The sequence below is a fragment of the Idiotropiscis lumnitzeri genome, chromosome 18, assembly GCF_059441095.1.
Source record: "Idiotropiscis lumnitzeri isolate Australia: NSW breed Sydney's pygmy pipehorse chromosome 18, RoL_Ilum_1.0, whole genome shotgun sequence".
NCBI lineage: Eukaryota > Metazoa > Chordata > Actinopteri > Syngnathiformes > Syngnathidae > Idiotropiscis > Idiotropiscis lumnitzeri.
In genome coordinates this window covers 4,725,415-4,744,098 of record NC_142408.1, presented here as the reverse complement: position 1 = coordinate 4,744,098, position 18,684 = coordinate 4,725,415, and the positions used below count along the sequence as shown (strand labels likewise).

General features: G+C 39.8%; 2 protein-coding genes across 2 annotated transcripts in view; both read left to right on the top strand.

Annotated features, from left to right (window-relative positions):
• The first annotated feature begins 1,065 nt into the window (after positions 1-1,065).
• Positions 1,066-18,684, top strand: part of astn2 (astrotactin 2) — a 228,018-nt gene continuing 210,399 nt past the window's right edge. The window contains exons 1-2 of the mRNA XM_088280727.1: positions 1,066-1,115; positions 1,306-1,404. The gene's annotated coding sequence lies outside the window, so the exon portion shown is untranslated. The remainder of the gene's footprint in view (positions 1,116-1,305; positions 1,405-18,684) is intronic.
• LOC148319113 (myosin light polypeptide 6) overlaps positions 1,069-18,684 on the top strand; it is a 34,025-nt gene continuing 16,409 nt past the window's right edge. Inside the window, exons 1-2 of the mRNA XM_088280730.1 lie at positions 1,069-1,115; positions 1,306-1,404. The gene's annotated coding sequence lies outside the window, so the exon portion shown is untranslated. The remainder of the gene's footprint in view (positions 1,116-1,305; positions 1,405-18,684) is intronic.

The following is an 18,684-nucleotide window of genomic DNA, read 5'->3' as shown; positions in this document are numbered from 1 at the left end:
TATTTGATTTTGAAGACGCCATGCCGACAACTCAGAGTCGGAATATTCCTCTTGCTCATGATACCAAGCTGAATTACTAGACGTCTCGTTTTTGCCATCCATGATTTATGTCCTTATTCGTTTGTAAGTGATTTCTTTGTTTATTGATCATCTCGTTTGTGCTCTTTCGCGAATTGGTTTTCCTTGTCCTTCAGCGGCAAGCCATTTTTCGTTCCCGTCGTTATTTTCCTGGAGTGTTTTCCACTGGTGTCATTTGTTGCACTTTGTCGATCTCGCGTATGAATTATATTTTTTGTAAAATAAACATCTTTGTTAAATTTCATTTTCTGTGTGTGCGCTTTAAGAGTCCCGACCCTTTTCCAGAGATTCTGGAAAAACATAACAGAAGAAATGTCGTTGTACAGAGTACAATGACAATAAAGGGCATTCTGATTCTGATTCTGAAATTCACACAAGTTCGGAGAAAAGATGAGCTCAGATTCAGAGCGAACCAACAACAACATAAGATTGACTTTTTTTTGCCGGGAAATGCCGAAAAATGTTTTTGTACAATATATCATAAAATAGTTTGTGCAGGTTCGTATCATGTGATGCAATAAATCACGCTCCGTTACAAACATACGTACTGTTTTTCTTTTGTTTGCTATTTACCGCCTATAAGATTTGTTCATACAAATATTTATCATATTGAGGTTTTACTTCTGTGTAAGCTCCCTCCCAACTTCACTTTCAGTCCTCCCCAATCTAGTATTGTTCTTCTCACACGATTCTTTAAATCATCATTCCATGTGATTCTGTTCAGGCCACCGAAGACCAAGCAGACTGAGCAGCCATTGACAAAAGGACGAAATGAGCTGCAAGAAAGTAACTCACGCACAATTAAGTCAAAGCGGTAGTCTCTATAATTAATGCCAAATCTTCTCCTCCAACGCCATTTCCCCTAGCCGAAAGCTCTCAACTTGGCTGTTCCCGTCCTCGAGATCTCCCAGATGAACCCCGGCCAGTTTGGCTGCCAGTTTGTAGCCTCGCCGGTTGCCCAGCTTGGCCATGGTTTACAATTCCGACCTCCTTTCTCGGAAGTCAACAATCAAGAGTCTGTTCTCACTACAGTTCAGGTAAGTCAAAAAAAAAAAAAAAAAAAAAAAAAAGTTGTTCATTCCGTTATTTCCCTTGTGGGGTCATTGTGATATAGATGTCAAGCGCCCTGGTCCTGGACAATCGTTCTTGTTTGGTCCCAAAGTCGTTAAACACAATCACAAGCTTTCTATATTTCTCTCTCTCTGTTTCAATCCAATGTCTCTCCAGTCCTAATATTGACTTCCTCTGCGGCCAAGCTGTCATTGGAAAAGTCCTGCTTCGGCGCCGATCTCCAGAGATCTCTTCCTCGATGCTGCCAGGCATGAGGTCAGTGGTTTTCAAAAGGTGGCAATAACATCACGCTCTTACATCACCAGTGAGCGCTTTCGCGACTAACTACACCACAAAGGCAAATTCAGGCTGAGCCGAAAAGCTTATTAGGAAAATTAGATTTTCATTTTATTTAAACTATATTTGGATACATTTTAATTAAAACATTTTCCTTGTAAAATTTTATTTTATTTTAATAATACACTCATTTAAATGAAGGGTTAAAATGACAATTTTATTGTTGTATTATTTTGACTTTATTTAATGAATATTTCAGATTTAATTTCATACTTGGATTATGTCCTTGTAATATTTTGGCTTTTTTTTTCTCCAGACAAGTAAAGCTTTATTTTTGCAAATTTAGACTTATCCTTGATTATTTATGACTTCATTGTTGTACATTTGGACTTTCATTATTGTCATAATGCTCACATTTATTTCTAGTAACGTTCTGATTTAATTTGACATTTTTGGAATTTATTCTTTCAATGTTAAAACCTTTTTTTTCACCCCAAATTATGATTTTATTTTTTTAAATATTCTTTAAAGCATTTGACTTCTTTTCTCTATTATTTTTTTTCACTTAATTATAACATATCTGATATTATATTACACCATAGGATTGTATTTAAATGTATTACTACCATATTCGGACTTGTGACCATAATTTGGAATGTGTTCTGAGTTATTTATTTTTCTATTTGCTGTAATTCCTCAAATCCGACAATTCTGACGATGATGAAAATGTCTCACTAAGAAGAATTGAGATTCTGGACGGAACCAAGGTCTATTTTCTTTGCCTTTGTGCTAAATGAAGAGGTGTGTCTCAATACACTTTTTGTCCATGAACTAAGTGTTTACCTGAATGCACAAAAGAATTCAGCACAAAAAAAGCTGGCGGACGTCTGGCGGACAAAACCTGACCTAACAGTGCATTTCAGTTTGAAATGAACCCATTCACTTGTCTGCAAAACACACACGCACTATATTCCGGGGATGGCGGCTGCCGTGATGTTCGGGATCACCTGAAATTGCGCTTTTTTTTTTTTTTTGAAAGAGATAGAGAGTGGTGTTGTTACGCCCGCGCTACACAACTATTTTATGTCCTTGACCTTGTCATGCGGCGAAGGAAATACACTTGTGCTGAGCTATTAAAGAGTCATTGGCGTCATAGGCAAATGTCTGAGAAATGCCTCCACAACCTTGGCTCTATTGTGGATCTGCGCAGTTACGCAATAATGGCGTAAGGACACGGAGGCAGGTCAGCCGTGTCAGTTTTGTTTTTGACGTCTTCATTTTTTTGGAGAGAAAGTGTTGTCGAGTGTATCAACCGCTGCCATAGCCAAAAATGATTTTCTCTTCGTTCTTTCTTCTTCAGTCCGTGCTCGGTATGGTCAGCCTTCAGCCCCCTTCTACGAGTTCACTCGATGATGACAGGCGCCGCGTAAAGCCTCTTTAGGCATGCCGCAGTAGTGATGGGATATTGAAGCTTCAAATTTGCTTCATGAACCAGTTATTGTATTTTTGACTCCACTAGATGGCACTGTTGGTTTAAATAACGGCTTTAAAAAATGGCAAGTCAGCCCAATGTTGAACTGAGAGTGCCCTCTACTGGAGCCCAAAAGTACTACAACTGGTTCATGAAGCAGATTTGAAGCTTCATCTGCCAATCACTATGCCGCAGACTGTACCTTTTGTTGCGTTAATGTGTATTTTGGCTTGGAAATACCACTCCGTGTTGAGTACTGTCATCAGGACATTCTTTTATTTATATATATATATACATATATATATATATATATATATATATATATATATATATTTTATCTCATACTCTATTGAGATATAGCTCATGCTTCTTCACTCCCACCCAAAACAAGAAGATTAGCATGAGTTGGAGTAGGACGATATTAATGGAGGAGCGGAGCTTTGTGCCAGCTAAATCCGTGGCCTAATGGACTGTATTGACCACATTAATAAAATAGAATGTCTTCCTGACGTCCTCGCTTAAGTGCATTAGGTTTTGCCTTGACGACGACGCTGCTGTTTGTTTGTCTGAATGGCAGCCAGATGCACTGCAAAAATGCACTTATTGCTAAGTCTCCTCCGAAAGTGACGCTCGGTGCATTTACCACCCAACCACAATAATAATAATAATAATATATGGAATGGAATGAATTATTTTTAACTGTAGATGTGTTTCTGCATAGAAAGTCCTTATTTTAAGTTTTACTGACGAACCCAATGAATATTATTTTAGAGTGCTACTAAGAAAGGCGTGGCAACAACAAACCCTCCATAGCATGTGAGCAGAAACAACAAGAAGAAAAAAAAACGTAAATGCTTGCACATTCAGTGCCGAAGAGAGTACTTGTGAATCTGTTGTGTGTTCTCCTCCAGAGGCTCCAATCCTGGAGCCAATGACATTTCTGATATTGGGCTTTGTATTATTCGTACTTTAGATCACAGGGGTCAAGAATATATATATATATATTTTTTTTTTCATCGCAAAAGTTTGCCGAATACATTGTCGTTACTACAAGTGTCAGTGAAGGTGAAGGCGCTTGAAGGGTAGTACTACCTCGTTGCGGAAAAATGGAAGAAGAAAAAGATTTCTAGTGGGCCAGAATTAAATTTTCCCGTCGTCCTCGTTCAAAGAGTTGAGCCTTTTTTTTGTGAGATGTAAGATTATTGCAGTCTTACGAAAATAAAAGCGCACTGCTTAATAGTGATGGGAAATTGAAGCTTCAAATTTGCTTTATGAAGCAGTTGTTGTATTTTTGACTCCTCTAGATGGCACTGTTGGTTTAGATAAAGGGTTTAAAAAATGGCAAGTCAGTATGCTGTCAGCCCATTGTTCAACAGAAAGTGCTATTTCCTGGAGTCCAGAAATACTAAAACTGGTTCATGAAGCAGATTTGAAGTTTCATTTACCCTTTCACTACTTACTTGACAGTTGTATTGTAGTCCAGAGCTGGGCATTTCATCACAAGGACGGAATAATCCGTCCGTGGGATGGAGGATGAGAAGTTTTTATCAAGAGCATCACAGCAAAGCAACATTTGTAATTTGCATTTTCTTCTTTTTTTTTTTTTTGTCCGCTCATGCAGCTGCTGCTCACTGCTGTGCAAGCGCATGCACGTTGCAATTTGTCCAGCAGCTATCTTTCTCCTAACCTTTAAACTAAGACCAATATATAACAAAATGATGCTCTAATTTGTGGTTCCTCTGGTTTTTCATTTTTTTTAATCTGCTCGGCTCTTTCCCCTCAAGCTACTGTCATGAAGTTGACGGTTTCTGCTGCAGTAATTAAAGCTTATTGTTGCAGAAGAAAACACATAATTGCTAAACTAATGCATCAATAAACTTTGAAACGCCATATAATAAAAATGAAGTGCACAGTTTTAGGATTACCCAGCATCATCTTACATCCCCAATTTTTAGAACGTCTACGAAACATCAACTAAGAGTTCATTTTAGTCCCTTTTGAATAAAAAAAAAAAGTCACTTCCCCAAAAGTCACGCCCTCCTGCATAGTCTGACTGTACCGTGATTGGTCAGCCGTTCATCCTTTTATGGCACTTGACATGTGCACGTGTTATTGACTTTTGAGTGCAAATAGTATTGCGGACACTTGAACTTGTTGATCTATAGAAATAATTCGCTAAATAATTTTTTAGCGAATAAAATAATTAAAAATGTCAGAAAGTTTATATTCTCATAATGTCATTGGAAAGATGAACAAACAGCGAGACGGTGAGTGTTCACAAATGCAAAATAAAGCTTGAAGTGATGGACTTGGAAGTGTTTAGAAGCAGAAGCGAAAGGTTATTGGGGGGGGGGGGGGAATTGCTCCAATAATTTGGGGCAAGACACCAAATGCAGAAAAGCCTTTATTTATTTATTTATTTTTTATTTAACTTTCCCTCAGTGCAGTGTGAACTGCATATATTACGACATCCTGTTTCATACTGAAAAACTGCTTTGGCCAGCATTAATTGCCACAGTGCAGTGAAATGACTCAGAGGCAAGAAAACGCAGTTTTGTCTTTTTTTTTTTTTTTTAAGAATGCAGGACTCCTTCTTGTGACCTGTGACAACGCATTTCGGATTTAGTTAAAAAAAAAAGTGGTATCACATTTCAACAGTGGTTTGATGAATAATAGTGCGCATGCTCTATTCATCTATTTGCATATAATCTTCCTGGAATCCCCAATGTGATTTATGATGATATAATTTTGTTCATTTGGTTTACGCTTGGTTTACGCGTCAACTTTCACATTTATTTGTGTGAGGAAGGAAATTTGATCCATTTTTTTATTCATTTATTTATTTATTTTTTTTGCTGGCACATACTCGACCGTTTGTAGATTTTCCAAAGCCCTGCAAAGGATTATCCTTTTGCAAGCAAGATTGATTATTTAGTAACAAGATTTGCAATTAGCACGGCCGTTTCATCGAATGTTCTCATGATATACTCTCGTGGAAGAGCCGGCCGGGGGTTCTCGAATAGAGGCTTTGGATTTCTGGATCATGTTGCTAATCTTCCCCCGTAACTGCCGCTGGCTCACGTATGTGACCGTATCACCAACATAACGATAAGGTGCCGTGATATCCTCGTAGCGGTTGCTTTTGATGCGATTTTAAAGGTGGAACTCTCCAACAATAAAGGCATCTCCCGGCCTGCCATGCAATTTTGCCTTGCCCTGCTTCGTGTCACCTCATAATTCAACCGTGACCGTGCCGTACCTCTCGGCTGGTCTGAGAATACCGTGACCTTTCGTTGCAAAGCCCCCCCATGCATGGAGATCATTGGCACAACTTAGGGATTTGTCCGAAGATCGGTCGCAGGGAAGGCGAAAGGGAGGCAGCCTGCTTAATGCTGGCACTGGAGCGATGTTTAAAAGAGCCCCCGGGGGCTTGACAAGCAAAGGCCTTTTCTCTCAATTAGATTGATTCTGAAGCCGGTGGGCTTAACCTCCACAGAAACACAATTTGCCTCCTTCGGCCGAGGATGTTTGAGGCAATCTGACACGGCGCGCTTTCGGATCGTTGGACTTTGCATGCGTGGACCACACGTGTGTTTGCATGGAGAAAATCAAAGATTTAGTTACAAGCATAAACCCTGTGGGGTTAACCAGAATTCATTTTTTGTGGGGGGGGGGACGTCTTTCAAGACTTTTGAACAGTGGCAGGCTGTGCATTTCATACGTAGGCCTTCAGTGAAGTTCTAGTTAGTCCGACTTGAATAAATCCCCCTCATATTACCATGATTTATGACACCACGGCTGGACAAATAATATACAGAAAGACACTTACACAGTACTCAGTGAGTGTTGGACGACCTAGCTTCTCTTAAATAGTCAGACTTGAAAATGACGCTGCAAGCGTATCTGCAATTAAATCCACACTATTCCTTCCATCGGCCATTGTGGTTTAAAAAAAAAAAAAAAATCTATATATTTTAGATTTTTGAACGGTCGCCAGTTACGACTTTTGGGTGTGTTGATTCTGTAAAAGACCCTTTGAGACGGAGAACAGACGCCAGACGTTTGTATCTGAAGACGTTGGAAGAATATTGCGTGCTACTGGTCTCGTGAAATCTGCCTGGCAACACGAGCTATCTGAATTCTGATTGGATAAAAACTCGAACCTAAAAATTCAACACTAGGATATAATATGACATCAATGTAAAGAATATGATGATGATTTCTTGATTGTTAGGACAGGAGAGACGACCTTGACGGCCCGCCACTGCTTTTGAATAACCTTCATGGAAGTTTCTGCGTTAACATTCACCGAGGCTCAACGCAATGTTCCGAAATTTTTATTTTTATTACTGCATACCGAAATTAAAAGCGGAATACTTACCACAATATCTCACGTCCTACGTTTTCACTCCAGAATATTTTTGCTGTTTCCATGGAAACTGACAACATAATTCTCCATAATTGACCTTCTGGAGTAATCATTTGCATTTTCAGGCAGTCTGTAAAAGAAAGAAAGAAACACTTTCTGTTGTGTTATTTTCACTTCCACTGAATCAGTATCTCGCAAAGATTTTTTTTTTTTCTTGTCCCCTTCTCATAACATGCTCTGCTTCGGTCTGAACATGACTTCCTCAAACACCAAGTAAAATGTCACTGAAAGGATTTTCCTTCGAGCCTTGTCTTATCACAGGACAGGTTGGCACTAATTTCCTGTCTCTTAAAGCCGTCATTTCCAACTTAGAGCCTAATAGGGGGAAAGGACTCAGACGATAAAACCCACATTACGTCAAAAGGGCAGACAAATAAAGCCCTGAGATGTGTAAAAAGGAAGAAAAATGAAAGCCCTGACAATACCTTGATGTCACAATTGGCGGTTTGAAAGGTGACAGGCCTGTTTAGTATACCGAGCAAGTCGGATTCTTCCCCTCGCTGATGCACACGGTGTGACGTGAAAGCGACGGACGCGCCTTGATCAGCATCATACCGTCTCATAATCAAACTCGCATTTTCTCGACGCTTTTCTTAAAAGCTGTCTCAGGAAGAAAGTGAACAGAACTCCCTGGACGTCTCCTTATCTGTCATTAACAATTTGCAAGTCGTTACTCAATCGGAACGCAAACACCAGCTGTGTTTTTGTGCTTGAACTTAAAGACGAAGATTCAAGCGTTCTCTGGACTGCGAACAAACACAAGAAGTCCTTTACGCGCTGTATAAGAAAGTGTATCATCCAATCTCGGGTCATGCTTCAGTCAGATATCACCTCAGGCAGGGTTATCCAAACGTTTTTCCTCCGAAGGCAGCATTAAGAAAAATTGAAGGATGCAAGAGTCATTGACATTCTTCCACGTTAAATTTTTTCAACTTCGGCGGGCCGGATTAAAACGTTTAACGGGCCGCATGTGGCCCCCGGGCCGTAGTTTGCCCACCCCTGGACAAGATAGTGGCAAGACCGCAACGCTTCCCGTCCTTTTCGTCACATGCTCCACTTGAGTATTCGATACGCTGTATCTTCTTAACACAACAACGCCATGAATGCCAACGCCAATCGTAACTTTCTTGGCAAATGGGAAGACGGACTAGCGGTGACCATTTATGCGGATGACTTACTAATAGTCTCGGTCTCCTTAAAATGTGTCTAATTAAGACAATTTACACTTGTTCTTGCGACGTGCCGCTCGGGGAGTAATTGCTACATCCATTATTGCGGCTATGAGCTGACAAGGTGCATATTTCTGATGGACATAAAATCGATGTTGCCGGCCTTGTTCACGATTTCGCTACGGAGTGGGCATTGTCTCCAAAGTCAGGACCATCTGCATTAGGAAAGAGCCTTGAACAACAATTTAGAACCGATCTTTTGGACGATGGTTGAGTAGTAAATTCAGTTTGGTTTACGATGTTGTGAAGTTAACCGGAAACTAATTTGCAGGTCACTGGCAAGTTGGGAAATATGTGATGGACCTGGTGCACATCGTCAGTTCTTTGGCTTGTCTTGGGAGCTTGCTTACCTTGCGGGCAGGATGGTTGAGAAGTCTGCTGCTCAAATTCTTGCCTTTATGTTTCCGTCTGTCTTTGTTTGACAACCTTTCCGGATGTGATGGGGTTTCGCTTCACATAATGAAAAATTCAAAAGTCTGTGTTTGATTTTTTTTTCGTTTTATTTGTTTGCTTGTTTTTGGTCTGTTCAGAGAAGGCGGGTCCACCGTACTCGCGCACCGAGTAATAAAACTTGTATGCTGCAGGACAAAACATGTATGTTTTATCTGTATTGATTTGTTCCGGTCTTTCTTTTAACCATATACAGCAGAGGTGTCCAACTCATTTTTGTGGACGGGCCACATCGTAGTTCTGGTTTCCCTCAGAGGGCCGTTATGAACAACAACAAATTGATTGAAAGACAGTTTCGAAATCCGAAGCCAGTAAGTAATTGTTTGTTCAATTCATTAATTTATTTTTAAAGGGGAGGATTGGTAACAAATAAATGGCAAAATCTCATATCCAAATGTTGTTAAAAGTGAAGAAAATGTGCTCGTCGACGCACATGATTTACCCTGCGCGGGCCACATAAAATGAGGTCGCGGCCCAGATCTGGGCCCCGGGCCTAGAGTTTGACACCAGTGATATAGAGTGATGCCTTGAAGTAAGAGGTTAATTTCTTCTGTGAGCATTCTTGTAAGTCAAAAGACTCTAATTCCAAATCATATTTCATTATTGAAATGAATGGAAGCGCCATTAATCTGTTCCAGCTTTGCTCAAAAAGGGTGCAATGTGTTTTTCATTAAGGAGATTCAATCATTTTGTTCTAACACAGAGAAATAATCGGCCATTTTCCAACAGTCGCCAGTTACGACTTTCAGGTGTGTTGATGCCGCATAGCGCTGCCCCCTCACGAGTGAGTATCCAATCACAAAACACGTTCATCACCTTCAGCGGAAGACCGGCGAGAAGGCTCACTGTAACCAACTCGTGATCTGATTGGCTATCGCAACTGTCTATCACCTGTAAAAGCTCCCTTGAGACGCAGAACAGACGCCAGACGTTTGTATCTGAAGGCCTCCGACAAATAGTGCATGCTACTGGTATCATGAAATCTGCCCGGCAACACGAGCTAGCTGAATTCTGATTGGATGAAAACGCTCACTAAAAATACAACACTAGGATATAATATACCATCAATGTGAAGAACATGATCGTGATTTCATGATTGTGTTAGACCAGCCTTGAAGGCCTTGACCGCTCACCACTGCCTATTATAATATAGATGTGCCAAAGTTCACTATACCTTTAAGCTTGGAGTCTCTCTCATACAAGACTCTTTTTGCTTGTACTTTGTAGATGTTAAAATGTAGAATCTCGTCAATTATTGATAAAGATAAGTGTGTGCTGTGTGAGACCTAATCCAAATGGTCAGAAAGTGGGAGCCGGGCTCATTAATGGCACCTTCTTACGGGTGAATAAGTAGAAGCAGCAGGTGTATAATTGAGTATGAGTGAGGCATGATATGCATATAAAAGAGGCGCCGTGTGAGGCTGATGTGAATACAAACTGGGCATCCTTTTTTTTCCCGATGATGAGTATGGCATCTCATCATTACTTTTACAATATATAGCACGAGATGTGTAAGAGCGCATTCGGTATCACCGCAAAATAAATACGACAGCTCCGTTTGTCGGTGATTAATCTTAACCTGGCTGCGTAACATTTGCAAGTCTACGCGATGGGATTCCCATGGCGTTATTTGCAATTAAAAATGCTTACTTTTGACAATGACCTTGGCAAATTTGACTTTGACTCGCTCCCCCGTTGGCTGAACCTCGGCACTATCGCCGTCTATAAATAGATAGTGACTTAAATCGGATTTTCCCCTCATGGGGGGTGGCGATAATCCACTTTGTAACATCAGCTAACATGACAGGCAAATTTCTCAATTACCCCCTAAGTGACAGAGTCAATACTTTGCCGAGGTTAGCATTTTGTAAAGCATTAAGACGTTATCGGTACGAGTAAGGATTTTCATTTAAGTACCGATGTTGTTTTGAGTATTTTTTTTTTTTTTTTCCATTTGTGCTTAAGGATCAATAACACAATGCAGTGCTTTACAATTCTTTTTGTTCACTATTGTTAACAACTTGCCTATCACAAAGTTTGAAAGTTTTGTCAACATTTTTAGCATGCATATGTGAACTATCCCTTTTATCAATTTGTCCTTGATGGAGATCCTCGCTGGTTAAGTAGATTGAATGCAATTTCGCCACCAAGCAAAAACACCTGGAGTCAGAATTTTCTCTTATTTTTCCCTTTTTTTTTTTTTTAACAAGGTCAGTCTAGTTTTGATGTCATCCTGTTTCCATACAAAGATATTTTTTCAATTTCCGGACTATAAAGTGCATCTTTATATAAGCCGCAGTCGCTCTAAAAATAAATAAATAAATAATATAAATATATAAATAAATAATTTTTTTCCCCACCAAACTAAAAGTCAGAAATGCAAGTACATAAAATCCGGCACTTCCAATCGATCATCTTCTCCCGTAACCACCTACACGCTCGCTGCCTCGTCCCGGAGTGGTGCCTTAACACCAGCCAGCAGTGACATACTGAAGCGAGCACCGAGGAGAAAAACACGTCATCCATCATAAGCGCTCCAAGCGAGGAAAGCCGACCTCACCGTCGCATTCATCTCTCGCTCTTGCATTATCCTCCTTCCACTCCTTCCTTCATCCATCCTTTCTTTCAAGCGTTTTTGTTGTCCTTTTCCCTTGGCTCGATCACTCTTTCTCAAATCCCTGAACTGTAACCTTAATCCAATTTTTTCTCCTCCTCATCCGTCTGTCCACTTCCTATATATCTTTGGAAAATTAAAAAAAAAAAAAGGAAGGTGACCGAGAATGCAATACAGATTATCGTTTGTGTTACAAGGAAATGATTTTGTGCGTCATCTGCCTAAATAGAGGCATTTTTTTAAATAACTGTATTAAAGGGGAGGTCAACCCCCAAAATTTCTTCACAAGAATATCTTCTATGCACCCCCACTAGTCGAAACGCAGCATTTTGATTAATATTGCGTTCGTGGTTGACGAGTTAAGTAGTAAAATCGACCCGTTTTTGTATATCTCAGCAGGCGGCCATTTTGTCACTTTTGTCGACTAAAAAATGACATTACAATTGCTCAGGGCTCTGATAGCGACCAATCATGGCTCGGCTTAAGAAAACAGGTGAGCCGTGATTCGTCGATACCTGAGTCCTGAGCAACAGTGATGTCATTTTCAGTCGACAGAAGTGACAAAATGGCTGCCACTTCGTAACTTTTGGCGCTGTCAATATCTGTAGGGTTGTCAATACTCCTCCAAATGGACCCAAAAAAATAATCTCGCCTTTTTTTGTTGTTAAAATCTCTGACATTGTTTTTTTTTAACTCATTCACTGCCATTGACGGCTAAAGACGTCAGAAATCCTGTAGAATTCAAACACATGCAACTTTCTTTGATTCTTACTTTCTCCAGCACTTTGGATGCAGCTGTTGGTTGGTTTAAAGTGCTCTTTAAATAAATTCGAGTTGAGTGAAGCTGGAGCACCGACGGAAAACGTCCAAACTCCATATAGGAAGATCGGAACTTCGAATTTGAACCCCAAAATGGCGATTTGTAACTGTAGCATCCGTAAGTCTCACAAATAGCTTCACTGGGAGTGAAACCGGCAAGACGACTGCTGTCCAATCCATATTTTTAGTTTGGAGCTTTATACCCACCGTCCGGGTTATAATACGTAAGATGTGTAAATTTAATCACAAATCATCTTTCATGTCTGTATTATTATCCGCGGCTTTGAAAGCGTCCCTGAAAATGGGATACAGGAAGCCAAATAAAATAAGGTACTGGTAAGGGCGAAAGATAGCTTGGCCGCTACATGGGCAGCTTCTGAAATAATGACTCTGAGAAAATCACCGTCCCCCTTTTTTTTTTTTTTTTTTTTTTTTCCCCAGCAGTGAACAGTTTAATCACATTTTTCATATCATGGGGGTAAGTATTAGAAGGAGGACGCATAGCGGGAGGAAAATGTCTCAAGGACAAAAGCGTGATGCATGCTTTGCACTGTGATGACTGGAGATAGGACCTATCTCCTGGATATCTTTTATTGCTTTTATATTTGCCCCCGGTCCTTGGGTTCCTTATGAATTGAAATTTGTTTCCTTGAAGCACATTTCCACCGACATTGAAGAAAAGAAGCGTCAGACACAGAAAGGATGCCGCAACCCTTGCTCACTAAAGGCTTTTCGCGGCCATCAAGGCTGCAACTGATACAATTGTTCCCAACCAAATCTCTTCCATTATGTTCAATATAATGCCGACCGATTCAATAACCGCTTCCTCTATAGAGATAATAATTTTCGCTTTTCAGCGGAATAGGTCAGAATTCTTTATTTTTGATACAGAGACATTTTTTTTTTTTTTTTGCTCAGACTATTTTAAAGGGACGAGGCTTTACACATATGTAGTGAATGGATAATATCCAAAAGAATAATAATAATATTTTGTTAAAGTTTTGATTTTGTGGACTTGGGAAGTCAACATGGGTTAAAATGAAAATTTCTGTCTGTCTCTTATTAATTATTGAACAGAATTTGAGAACCACTGCTATGGCCTACACTTCATAATAATTACTAATAATTACACAATTACACAATTTTTTTTTTTAATCAGCGTTAAATATTTATTTCGGGACATAAACAGCCATCTCTGAAAAGAATTTCCTGTTGACCAGTATAATTATTCTCATGGTAAAGTGCGTAAAAATTTAAAGTTGCTTGTTCGAAACCGCGTTCAAGTGTATGAGCATTTTCCCAATTCTGATCAATTTTTTTTTTCCCCCCTCAAATTCCATTTCTCACGACAGCTGCCGCGCCTGCATCCTGTTTCCTAGCACCCACCTATGACATGATTTACACTTTAATAAAGAAGCCGCGCAATATGCCGTAGTTTTATTTCCGTTTTATTGAGCGATTGACATGTTCGGCATGGAATTTTTCCAGACGTAACCATGATTTCTCCTACTCATCTTTTGCGCATTGGGATGATGAATAATAATCTTTCTTCCTGTTTCTTGATCTCTGCTGCTCTGTTTACATGTTTGTATGTTTATCCAGATTCACGCCACCATTACATTCCCCGACTCAATATATTGTGGAAATTATTTCGGTTTGACTTGCAGTTTTCATGTATTTATTTTAGCTCTATGGGCTTTTAGCTGTCTTAATTTTCTGACAGCAAGATAGTAATTGATGTCTCCTGTTTTTCAACAAACTATTGTTCATGAATTTTAATTCTGAAGTACTGCAAAAATGTTGTTACTGTGTTATTACTACGGTCTTATTTTTCAATATATTTTTAAAATTGTGTTTGTGCAGGATTAGTAAATTATTGTTCTCGATTAGAGTCTAATATTTTGGAAATGTTTAGATTTCAAATGTATATTTAGTTATGAACATTTGCATTGATTTTTCGCCTCACAATGTTCCTGTAGTAAATTGACCAAGGTCATAATAACGGCAGCATGTTATAACAATATGACATTATTATTCCGTTGAATTGCGAGCGGAGGTGATATGCTGTCACGCTGACAAAATTCATTTCCCTCTGAGGTGATGATGAGGATGGCAAAGCCTTTCAAAAATGACGCCCCCCCCCCCATTCTTCTTTAACTCACAGCCGCAGAATGCACCGCACTTTGCATTTGCACTAATGATTTAGCACGTCGACTTACTCGGCAGGTGCATGCTTTACGGTTCTGCGCCGGGCTCATAATTCAAGAGAAGCATAATTAGATGCTTTGTAATGCCATCCACAGGCAACGGCATAAAATAGAAAAATGGTCACAGAAGAGAAGAAGGACAGGGTTGTTTACAAGGAGGAAAGGTGAGCTGAGCACGGTAAAGACCATGGTTAACTTCCCAATGAGCTTTGTCACAGTGAATAATTTCACAAATTCACAAGATTACGGACATGGTTTGCTTTTTCGGACTAAAATCTGCAACTATGTCCAATTACAAGAGCGGAATGGAAAATAAAGGGGAAGTCAAACCCAAACATTTGTTTTCAGAATTTATTCTATGCAGGCCCACTAGTTGAAACACGGCATTCTGATTAATATTGTGTATTTGGTATCCGAGTTAAGTAGTAAAATCAACCTGTTTTTAGTGCGTCTCAGCGGGCGGCCATTTTGTCACTTCTATCGACTAAAAATGACATCACAATCGCTCAAGGCTCCGGCAACACCCAATTATAGCTCGGCTTCAGAAAACAGGTGAGTCGTGATTGACTTGACTTCCCCTTTAAGAAAACAAATTTTTCTTTTCTGGTATGCGCAAAATCAAACAGGATTTCAGGTAACTGTGCATTATGATTACCATGCACTTGATTGCATAAATAAACATTTCCACTTTAATCGGGTTCCATATACATCACGCAGTAGCGCTCAAGTATAAAAATTGATCTCAAAGTATTCACATTGATCCAAAATGAGGTGAGGATGGAGGTTGCCCCAGCGCGGTGACGTTGTTCTTGGCCCCAAACTGTCGGCAGATGCGCTGTCATCGAACAGCAACCACAACTTTTCCTGTCACGACTCTCGCGTGTTTTTTTCTTCTTTTTTTTTTCCTCCACACTCAAAGCAGACGCCGCAGGATATCTTTGTAGACACGCTGTTTGATTGTCTGGCCCTGTGGCAAGAATTCACAGTGGAAGATGCCCCTTGAAGGAAAGAATGCATTCAACTAACTTTGGACTTCAAATGTCTTGCTTTCTTTGACCTTGGCGATGTGGGGCGCTTTCACTTAAAGGCTTTGGTGTTTTGTCTTCGGGTCGTACTCGGAGATACATGACTCATCAGGGGCGATGATTCTCCTGAGCAAGTCTCCAATGAATGTAAAGAGCTGTGGTCACAGTTCCGGTTTATACTCCAGGATGATGACATTGAAAAGGAAAACTCATAATCTGTTGTTTGGGTTTGAAATATGTCTTTTGTGACAACAGTCGTCGAATTTTTCCTTTTATATTGTGTATGTTGTGAAATTGTCCTTGCCACAGTCTGAGCTTGTCAAGAAGTACAGTTGAGAGTTTTTGTCCTTCGCCCTTGTGTATTTACGATGTCGCAAACTTGAGAGGATGTAGACAATAAGGTGTACTTAAGCATGTCCTCACCACGTATATTTGTGAAGATGTGCACTTGGGGAGCAGAAAGGAAGAATACGTGTGCAGTCATGATGGGAAATTGACGATTCAAATTTGCTTCATGAACCAGTTGTTGTATTCCTGACGCCTCTAGATGGCACTGTTGGTTTAAATAAAGCGTTTAAAAGTGTGCTTTCCGACCAATGTTGAACGGAGAGTGCCATCTACTGGAGGCCAGAAATACTACAACTGGTTCATGAAGCAGATTTGAAGCTCCATTTACCCATCACTAGTGTTCAATATTAACGTTGGCTGACTAATATGATAAAAGAGTGAATGCTAATCACAGCACAGAACACCAATGGCGTGTATGATCGACCAACGCAAAAACTGGGGGATTTTGTAGGTATTAAACATGAAGCCTTTTTTTTTTAACTATATTAGCAGTGCTCTACTGAAAAGTGCCAAGATGAGGGCCCCGTAGAACAAGCGTATTTTTAAAACTCATTGCATTAACTTGCGCATAGAAGATGACTTTCTTCTTCCCGCACGATTTGGGTTAACAGCACATTTGGGAACCCCATCATCATCAGATGCTCTTGTTACGCTCATAAGGAGACGGAATTAGTCGGACGAGGACACGGCTGACAGATGGGAGAGGAGCCCGACAACGTACACTGGGACTGATCTGACAGGAGCCGCCATTAAGGCAAGTGACCGGCTGACAGACTGTGTCATGCAGGCAGACGGTCTCGCAGAGAGCCAGTCGAGCAAGAGACAAAAGGCTTTGACAGACACAACATGGACTGACAGATGGGCGACCGGAAAAATTCTTATTTGTAACTTACGGAGCAAACTTTGAGTTAATGACTTGGAGGGCGTCCATGCGATGATGCAGATACGAAGAAAGCTTCTTTCATGTCATATTCTTAGACATGTTGGATTTTGCCAACAGCGTTGCCACGGTGACCTTGATCCAGTCATTCAGTTCCTTTACAAATGACTGGCGTCAAAAAATGACTTGATTTTAAATGCGATTCAATTAGACTACAAGTTAGTTTACGAGTTACGTTAAGCATACCCTGTTTTACGTGAAAATGAAAAGAAATGATTTATTTATTTTACAAAATCTCTTTTTTTTACTTCATATATTTAATTAATGTAATGGCAAAACTCAAAATTTCTGCATTTTTTTTTTTTACAAATTCGTATTGTGCAGCAATTTTTTTTTTTAAATTGGACTAGAAAACACAAACTTTTATGCAAAACAAATATACCTAACAAATAAAATATTTTCAGGAATGTTAATCGCTATGATTTACATAAGACGACATTAGCATTGTTAGTTGCTGTTCGACCGGAATGAGAAGGGAAAAAAAATAAAATGAGAACTGAGCACACCAGGGACACTAAATATTAAGTCGGGGGAAGAATAAACCGAGAGAAAAATGAAAGTGAGTTTCAATTCAATTCCTGTTCAAGGCTCCAAAATGCAAACAGAATAAAAACACACGCAATGTTGCATATATTGTATAATGAACGTGTTATATAAATTATGAATGTATTCTCTGTTAGGATTTGTGACTGGAGAAACAGTTCTAGTCGATTTTGGAAAATAATAATGCATAAATTGACATGCATGGAATGACTTAATTATGCTTAATTTTTTTTTTTATCTTTATTACTCCAGATTTTGAAATAAAGCATATCATGTGTTCACAAAGTTCACAAAAATGTTCACTTATCATTCACAGGCGAGGATTTTTTTTTTTCTTTTATTTTTTTTAAAGTTGTTCTGAACAAATGCAAAAGATCAAGAAAAGGCCACGGCAAGCAACAAGGAGCCGGAATAACCTTTTGTTATGAAACGTTTAGAAACAGCAATATAAATGCTTGGTCACTGCAAGTTTTCAGCCTTGACCTTGGAGCAGGCAGAAGTGTTTTCTCTAAGGACATGCAAAGAATAGTGAACGAGCTGCTGTGGAGGATGGAAGGTGGATAGCCTGTGCCAGGGACGTGTTGCTGCAATGCAGACGGAAGCTGTTTGAGAGTTAGTCAATCAAACGCAACCTTCAAAAAAAAAAAGAAAAAACTAAACTTAAATGTCTTATTATAGTTTGACATTCTGACATGAGTTGAGGAACGATACGCGTCAAAATGTGCTACATATAATTGTAATCGTATTGTGAGCCACACCTTGGACACCGGATCATCTTCAGTTCATAAAAGTGGACATTTCAAATGAAAATGAAAGGCCCCGGAGCTGAAGCGGAGAAAAATGATGAATCAGTTAGGGACATGGACTAGCGGTAAGACGGGGAAGAGATTAGGAGATAATAGGGGAATTGTCTGTAGTTCAGGCTGTCATTGAATCCTTCCAGTGCGGGTCAGCTTCTTGGGGCATCGACTTAATCGGTAATGACGACACAAAGCAGAAGGCTGGGCCGCATCCAGATGAAAGCACTTGTCAAATTACCCGCAGCGCATCGATCGGCGATCGATCCACACTCGGGCTGAGATTGGAGAGTAGGAACGTTTGGCCAATGGCATCCTGTTGTACAGGTTGACGTAGTTGAAACTTCTTTGGTACGGCGACCAAAAATGTCTGTGCAGAAATCGCCA